Source organism: Loxodonta africana, chromosome 4 (genome assembly GCF_030014295.1).
Source record: "Loxodonta africana isolate mLoxAfr1 chromosome 4, mLoxAfr1.hap2, whole genome shotgun sequence".
Taxonomy (NCBI): Eukaryota; Metazoa; Chordata; class Mammalia; order Proboscidea; family Elephantidae; genus Loxodonta; species Loxodonta africana.
In genome coordinates, this window is record NC_087345.1 from 130314292 (window position 1) to 130322087 (window position 7796).

Genomic DNA, 7796 nt, shown 5'->3' on the forward strand with positions numbered 1-7796 from the left:
GGATGTTGACAGGCTTCCCCCAAGTGTCAGTGAGGTAGATGTGTCTCTATTCCTAAAGCACCTTGGTGGGTGGGCTCTGCAGCTGTACCTTAGGCCCCCAATGCAAGTACCTCTACAGATTGGTAGGTGTCACCCTCCTTAGACCCCTAAGGCAGGAGGCTAGGTGTTCTGGGGGGAGCTTCAGCCCTCAGTTCCCTGTTGTGGGTCAGTGAGGGCTGTGTTGAATACGCAGAGATAACAGACCTGGGAAACTTGTCTTTCCAGTAAATCTGCTAAAACAATTGCAGTCAGGTCCCTTTCAGAAATGCCTTTGCATTATAATAGCCACCTTGTTCCCTGTAGAGATGAAAGCCTGAGACCGTGGATCACATATGCTTGGCTGGAGCTGGTTCTGTGTTTTTAGTCCAATTAGGGAAGGATTCTTGGTCCCTGGGTTTTTTGTGGTTGCTTCTCTCAGGCCAGAAGAATGGGTTAGGAAAAGACCAAAGAAAAATGGAAAAGAAAAACAGCGGAGCAGTTCTCCCTCTGGCTCAGGAAATTCCAATGTTAATGAAGCTGCCTGGGAAGGGGAGGGGAGAGTTCAGATAAACAGGAGAGAGTAGCACCCCTTAATATAGACAAAGTTACTTATCTTGCTTGGGATGACTGTTTTATCTGAGATTCCTGAGGGGCGCGTCGTCTGTGCGCACTGGCTGGGTAGAGATTGTCCCCGAGTGTCAGGCCCGTGTTCCGTGCTTGCGCTGTCTCAGGAGCTGAGGTCAGTTCCTCCACTGCCAGTCCAAAGCCCAGCGTCAAGGTTCCCCAGCTGGGACGCTGCACTCCCGGCTCCAAAACCAGTTGCTGCCTCCCAGTGACTTCTCCTCCTGTCAGCCGTGTCTCTGCGCCGCCTGTGTGCACTGGCTGGGCTTCCCCCAAGGTCAGTTCAGGGGGCTGAGGCTGCGCCCTATGTTTGCACCGTCACAGGACGCCATGCTCAGCTCCCCTACACCCAGCCCAAAGCCCTGCACCAAGGTTCCCCAGCTGGGACCCCACACTCCCGGCTCCAACACCAGTCGCTGCTTCCCGGGGACTTCTCCTCCCGCCAGCCGCATCACCACGAGGACCGGCTGGGGCCCCTCCCGAGGTCAGTTCAGGGAGGTAGGGCTAAGCCCCATGTTTGCGCCATCACAGGATGCTGTGCTCAGCTCCCCTGCACTCAGTCCAAAGCCCAGCGCCAAGGTTTCCTGACTGGGATGCTAGCTCCAGGCTCTGAAAACAGTCGCTGCTTCCCCGTAGTTGTTCATTCTCGGTCTCTGTCACTCAGGTCAACTCTTTAAATCTGTGTTTGTTGGTCAGGGTTCATAGATTGTCATGTATGTGATCAATTCACTAGTTTTTCCGAGTCTTTGTTGCAAGAGGGATCCGAGGTAGCATCTACCTAGTCAGCCATCTTGGCCCCCTACACCCCTTCTTGACGGGCTGAGCCACACTGCTTGGCTAAAGAGTAACAGGCATACGGCCTCGCTGGGTATCCCCCACCTCCACCAACCAAATCCTATGGTGCCATTTTATTTACTTATTATTTTTTCTTTTTCCTTCATTTTTTCTTTTCTTTTCTTTTTTTTTTTTCTTGCTCTTATTTCTCTCTCTTCTTTCTCTTCTTTCACTCACTCATGTAACTACACACATCACATCCTCTCCCTTCCCTCCTGTCTATCTGCACCATGCTCTGAATGCCATGACCCCAAGTGGCACCAATGTGGTCCCTCCAGCCCACCCTGCACTGACCTAAAGCCCCACCCCATCAGACCCAGTTGGTGCCACAAACTACCCAGCCACACCGCTCACTCACAGACAAACTCACCCTACTTCACCATAGTTAAGTGGCCGGTCTTGCCTACCTGGCAAGGTGGTGAGAAGTGTCATGCCCACAGACGAGCAAGCAATAAAACACAACCAACCAACCTGCCCACACATAACCAAATAAAACAAAACTGCAGGATGAAACAAATCTACAAGCAATAAACTAAGAAAATATTTCCTGAATATCCCAGAGATGGCAGACAATATGAAAACAGTAAAAAAAAAAAAAAAAGACAGGATGGCTCCAGGAAGCCACCAAAATAAAATACCAGATGACTTTATGGTTGAAGAAAGGGTGCTGGAACTACCTGATAGAGAATTCAAAACTCTAATGTTCAAGTTCTCCAAAAGATGAGGGAAAATGCAGACAAAAATAAGGAAAAAATAGACAAAATCATGGAAAATACAGGTAAAATAAGGGAAAACACAACAAAGCAATGGCAGAATTCAGGAAAATAATACAGGAACAAATTGTCAAAATAAACTCACAACTAGAAATCGTTAAAAACAGCAATTAGAAATTCAAAAGATAAATAACAATATTTCAGAAAGGGCCAGTGTAACAGAAGGTTTTAAGAGCAAATTTGAAACAATGGAAGACAGAATCAGCAAAAATGAGGACAAATCCTTAGATACTGCTATGTTTGAGGAAAAATCAGAGAAAAGAATGAAGAAAAATAAAAAAATCCTGAGAACATTATCAAAGCAAAGTGTTGCATGTGATCAGAGTTACAAAACAGGGGAAGAAAACAGAAAACGTAGAGAGGGTCATTGAAGATTTGCTGACAGAAAGTTTTCCTAATATCATGACAGATGAAGCTCAAAGAACCTCATATAGAATAGACCCCAAAAGAAAACCACCAAGATATATCATAATCACACTCTCTAAAACCAAAAACAAAGAAAAAATCCCTACAGCAGTTCAAGAAAAATGAAAAGTCATGTACAGAGGGGAAACAATAAGACTAAGCTCTGATTACTCAGCAGAAATCATGCAGGTAAGAAAAAACTGTCAACCAAGAATAATATACCTTATAAAACTCTCACTCAAATATGATGGCGAAATTAGGGCATTTCCAGATGAACAGAAATTGAGGGAATATGTAGAAGCCAAACCATGCTTGCAAGAATTATTAAAGAGAGGCCTTTGGTTAGAGAACCAACAACATCAGACAACAACCTGAATCTTGGATGCAAGACAGCATCAGCCAGATACCAACTTAGGTAATGAACTCTCAAGAATAGAACAAAACTAAAATATTTACAACAGGAAACCAGAAAGGTCAATCTGTAAATGACAAGAATGTCAGAACAATAAAAGAAGGAATAAAGTGTGTAGGTATAGAACTTTCCCAAAAGGAGAGGAAATCAAGGCAATGTCAAGTAATAAAAGACTGGTTTAAACTTAGGAAGATGGTGGTAAATTTCAAGGAAACCAAAAGAAATTTAACAAACCTGCTCATCAAAATAAAGAAGAAAAACATAAAGTCTCAGTAAGCACAAAATCTAAAAAAAGAAAGAATGAAAAAAAAAAGTAATTCAACACAGAAGAGTAGGAGGAAAAAAGAAAACAGCATCACAAAAAAACACACAAAATGACAGCAATAAACTCACACCTACCAATAATCACACCGAATGTAAACAGCTTAAATGCACTCGTAGACAGTGACAGAATGGATGAAAAAAAAAAAAAAAAGGGACCCATCAGTATGCTGTCTACAAGAGATACACCTTAGAAACAAACACATGAATATACTAAAAATCAAAGAATGAAAAAAAATATATCAAGCAAACAGCAACCAAAAAGAACAGGAGTGGCAATACTAATCTCAGATAAAGCAGACTTTAAAACAAAATCAACCATAAAAAGGAAGGAAAGGCATTACATAATGATTAAAGGGACAATCCACCATGAGGATATAACAGTAGTAAATATCTACACACCCAGTGAGAGGGCTCTAAAATACATAAAACAAACTCTTAACAGCATTGAAAAGAGAAGCTGACAGTTCCACAATAGTAGCAGGAGATTTCAACACACCACTCTCAGTAAAGGACAGAACATCTAGAAAGAAACTCAACAAAGATACAGAAGATCTAAATGCCACAATCAAGCAACGTGAACTCACAGACATATATAGAACACCCCATTCAACAGCAGCAAAGTACACATTCTTTTCCAACACACATGGAAGTTTCTCCAGACTAGACCACATCTTAGGCCACAAGGAAACCCTCAACAAAATCTAAAACCATGAGATAATAAAAAGCATCTTCTCTGACTACAACACCATAAAAGTAGAAATTAATAACAGGAAGAGCAGGGGAAAAAATCAAATACATGGAAACTGAATAACACCCAAAGGACTCCACAGAAAAACTACTGGAAAGATTCAGCAGCATAGCAGGATACAAGATAAACAAAAATCGGTTAGATTCCTATACACCAATAAAAAGAACTATGAAAAGGAATTCAGGAAAGCAATACCATTTATAATAGCCCCTAAAAAATAAAATACTTATACATAAATCTAACCAGGGACACAAAAGACCTATACAAAGAAAACTACAAAACGCTACTGCAAGGAAACAAATGAGACCTATGTAAATGGAAAAATATACCAGGCCAGTGGATAGCTAGACTCAACACTGTGGAAATGTCCATCCAACCCAAAGCAATCTATAAATGCAATGCAATCCTGATCCAATACCAACAACATTCTTTAAAGAGAAGGAAAAACTAATCACTAACTTTTTATGGAAAGGAAATAGTCACTGGATTAAGTAAAGCACTGTTGAAGAAGAATAAAGTAGGAGAACTCCCATTACCTGACCTCAGAACCTACTATACAGCTTCAATAGTCAAAACAGCCTGCTACTGGTACAACAGACACAGTGACCAATGGAACAGAATCGAGAACCTGGATGCAAATCCATCCACCTACCATCCCCTGATCTTTGACAAAGGCCCAAATTCCATTAAATGGGCAAAGTACAGCCTTTTTAACAAACAGTGCTGGCAAAACTGGATGTCCATCTGGAAAAAAATGAAACAGGACCCATGCCTCACAGCATACACAAAAACTAATTCCAAATGGATCAAAGACCTAAATATAAAAACAAAAACTATAAAGATCACAGAAGAAAAAATAGGATCAATGCTAGAGGCCCTAATACATGGCATTAACAGGATATAAAACATAACTAACAACACATAAACTCCAGAAGATAAGCTAGATAACTAGGGTCTTCTAAAAATTAAACTTTTGCTCATCAAAAGTCTTCAAAAGAGAACATACAGGCTGGAAAAAAAAAAATTGGCTATGACGAATTCGATAAAAGTCTGATTTCTAAAATGTGTAGGAAAATCCAACACCTCTACAACAAAAAGACAAATAATCCAATTAAAAAAAATGGGCAAAGGATATGAACAGACACTTCACCAAAGAAGCCACATTAGGTGGCTAACAGCCACATAAGAATGTTCACAACCACTAGCCATTAGAGAAACGCAAATCAAAACTACAGCGAGATGCCATCTCACCCCAACATTACTAGCACGAATTAAAAAAAAAGCAAAGTAACAAATATTGGAGAGGCTACAGGGAACTTGGAACTCTTATGTACTGCTACTGGAAATAAAAAATAGTATAACCATTTTGGAAAACAATATGATGCTTCCTCAAGAAGCTAGAAATATAAATACCATATGATCCAGCAATCCCAGTCCTAGGAATGTATCTTAGAGAAGTAAAAACCCACACACAAATAGATGTATGCACACCCATGTTCGTTGCAGCATTATTCACAACAGCAAAAGGATGGAAACAACCTATGCGCCCGTCAACAGATGAGTGGATAAACTATGGTGCGCACACACAGTGGAATACTATGCAAGGATAAACAACATTGATGAATCTGTGAAACATGTCACAACATGGATGAATCTGGAGGGCATTATGCTCAGTGAAATAACAATCACAAAAGGACAAATGCTCTATGAGACCACTATTATAAAAATACATGAAGAGGATTACATACAGAAATAAACCATCTTTGATGGTTACAAGGGTGTGGAGAGTTAGGGAGGGAAAAACACTAACTAGGCGATAGGTAAGTGGTAACTTTGGTGTGGGCTAAAACAGTACATAATACTGGGGAAGTCAACACAACTTGAGGAAGGCAAGGTCTTGGAAGCTTCATAGACACCTGAGGGACCAAATTATTGGCCTGAGGACTGAGGAGTACGGTCTGGAGGGGACATCTAGCTCAATTTGCATAAGATAGTTTATGAAGAAAGCATTCTACATCCTACTTTGGTGAGTAGCGTCTGGAGTCTTAATAGCTTGTGAGTGGCCATCGAAGATACTCCACTGGTCCCACTCTGTCCGGAGCAAAAGCGAATGAAGAAAGCCAAAGACGTAAGGGAAAGATTAGCCCAAAGGTCTAATGGACCACAATTACCACAGTCTCCACCAGATTGAGTCTAGCACAACTAGATGGCGCCCAGCTACCACTCACTGATTATTTTGACAGGGATCCCAGTAGAGAGTCCCGGACAGAGCTGGAGAAAAATGTAGAACAAAATTCTAACTCACACACACACACACACACACACACAGAAACAAAAGACCAGATATACTGGTTTGACAGAGACTAGAGAAACCCTGAGAGTATGGCCCCCAGACACTCTTTTAAACCAGTACTGAAGTCACTCCTGAGGTTCACCTCAGGATTAGACAGGCCCATAAAATAAAATAAGGCTAAATGGGCACACCAGCTCAGGGGAAAACAAGAAAGCAGGAAGGGAGAGGAAAGCTGGTAATGGAGTACTCAAGGTCGAGAAGGGAAGAATGTTGACATGTTGTGGGGTTGGCAACCAAGGTCACAAAATAATACGTGTATTATTTATTTAGTGAGAAACTGATCTGCTCTGTAAATCTTCACCTAAAGTACAATTAAAAAAAAATAAATTAGCATAGAGTTTTAGCCTTGTAGGTATATTGATACAAGTAAGCTGGGCTTACAAAAAATGTTTTTGTTGTTATAACCAACTGCAGGGATATTTTTTATAAAAAATAATAAATTTCTGCTGAAACACTGCACAAAAATTTTGTAGATAGTCACTTTGGTGTCACCACTTCTGACACTGTCACCTGGTGTGTTCTGCACCCCACACACCTCCATAATGAGGCCACTGGACCTCGTAAGCTAGCCCTAGCATAATAGCATTATCATTTTATATATTGCTAAAGTTTTTGGTACTTTTTAACTTTTGTTTTCTTTCACCTGGCCCCAAAGCATTTGTGTGTGTGTGTATGTATAAGACAGTGAGGGAGAGAGAGAAACAGAGAGGCAGTGAGAGACATGAACTGGAACTGAACCTGCTGCCATCGAGCCAATTCCGACTCATAGTGACCCTATAGGACAGGACAGAACTGCACCAAGGAGCAGCTGGTGGATTCCAGCTGCCGACCTATTAGTTATCAGTCAAGCTCTTAACCACTGAACCACCATGGCTCCATGAGAGACACAGAGAGAGAGAAAGAGGGAGAAAGAGTAGTTTTTTGTGGTCATTTCTGTAGCTGAAGTTTAAAGTATAGCTTCATTTCATCTCTTTTAAGATGGCTTTTGTTTTCTTAGCACAAGATAATTATGTCCTAATTCTTGGAGCATGAATTTTAATTAATGTCTTTTTCTATGGCTCTGAAAGAATACTAGTGAGGTACCTCTCCTCAGAGGATTAAAAAAAAAACAGTCAGTTGAAGAATTTTGTGTTCTGTAGTTCAGATGAGGATCCCTAGAAGAGAAAATAAGAATATATGCTTGCTCATTCTCATATTTTGGTTGGTATTTTACTGAACTTCCTGCCTTACCATCAAACATTGCTTTTTTTTTCCCCCCACAAGAAGAAAACTTGTGGTAAAGTCTGCGTCATGTGATTACGTGTGTAT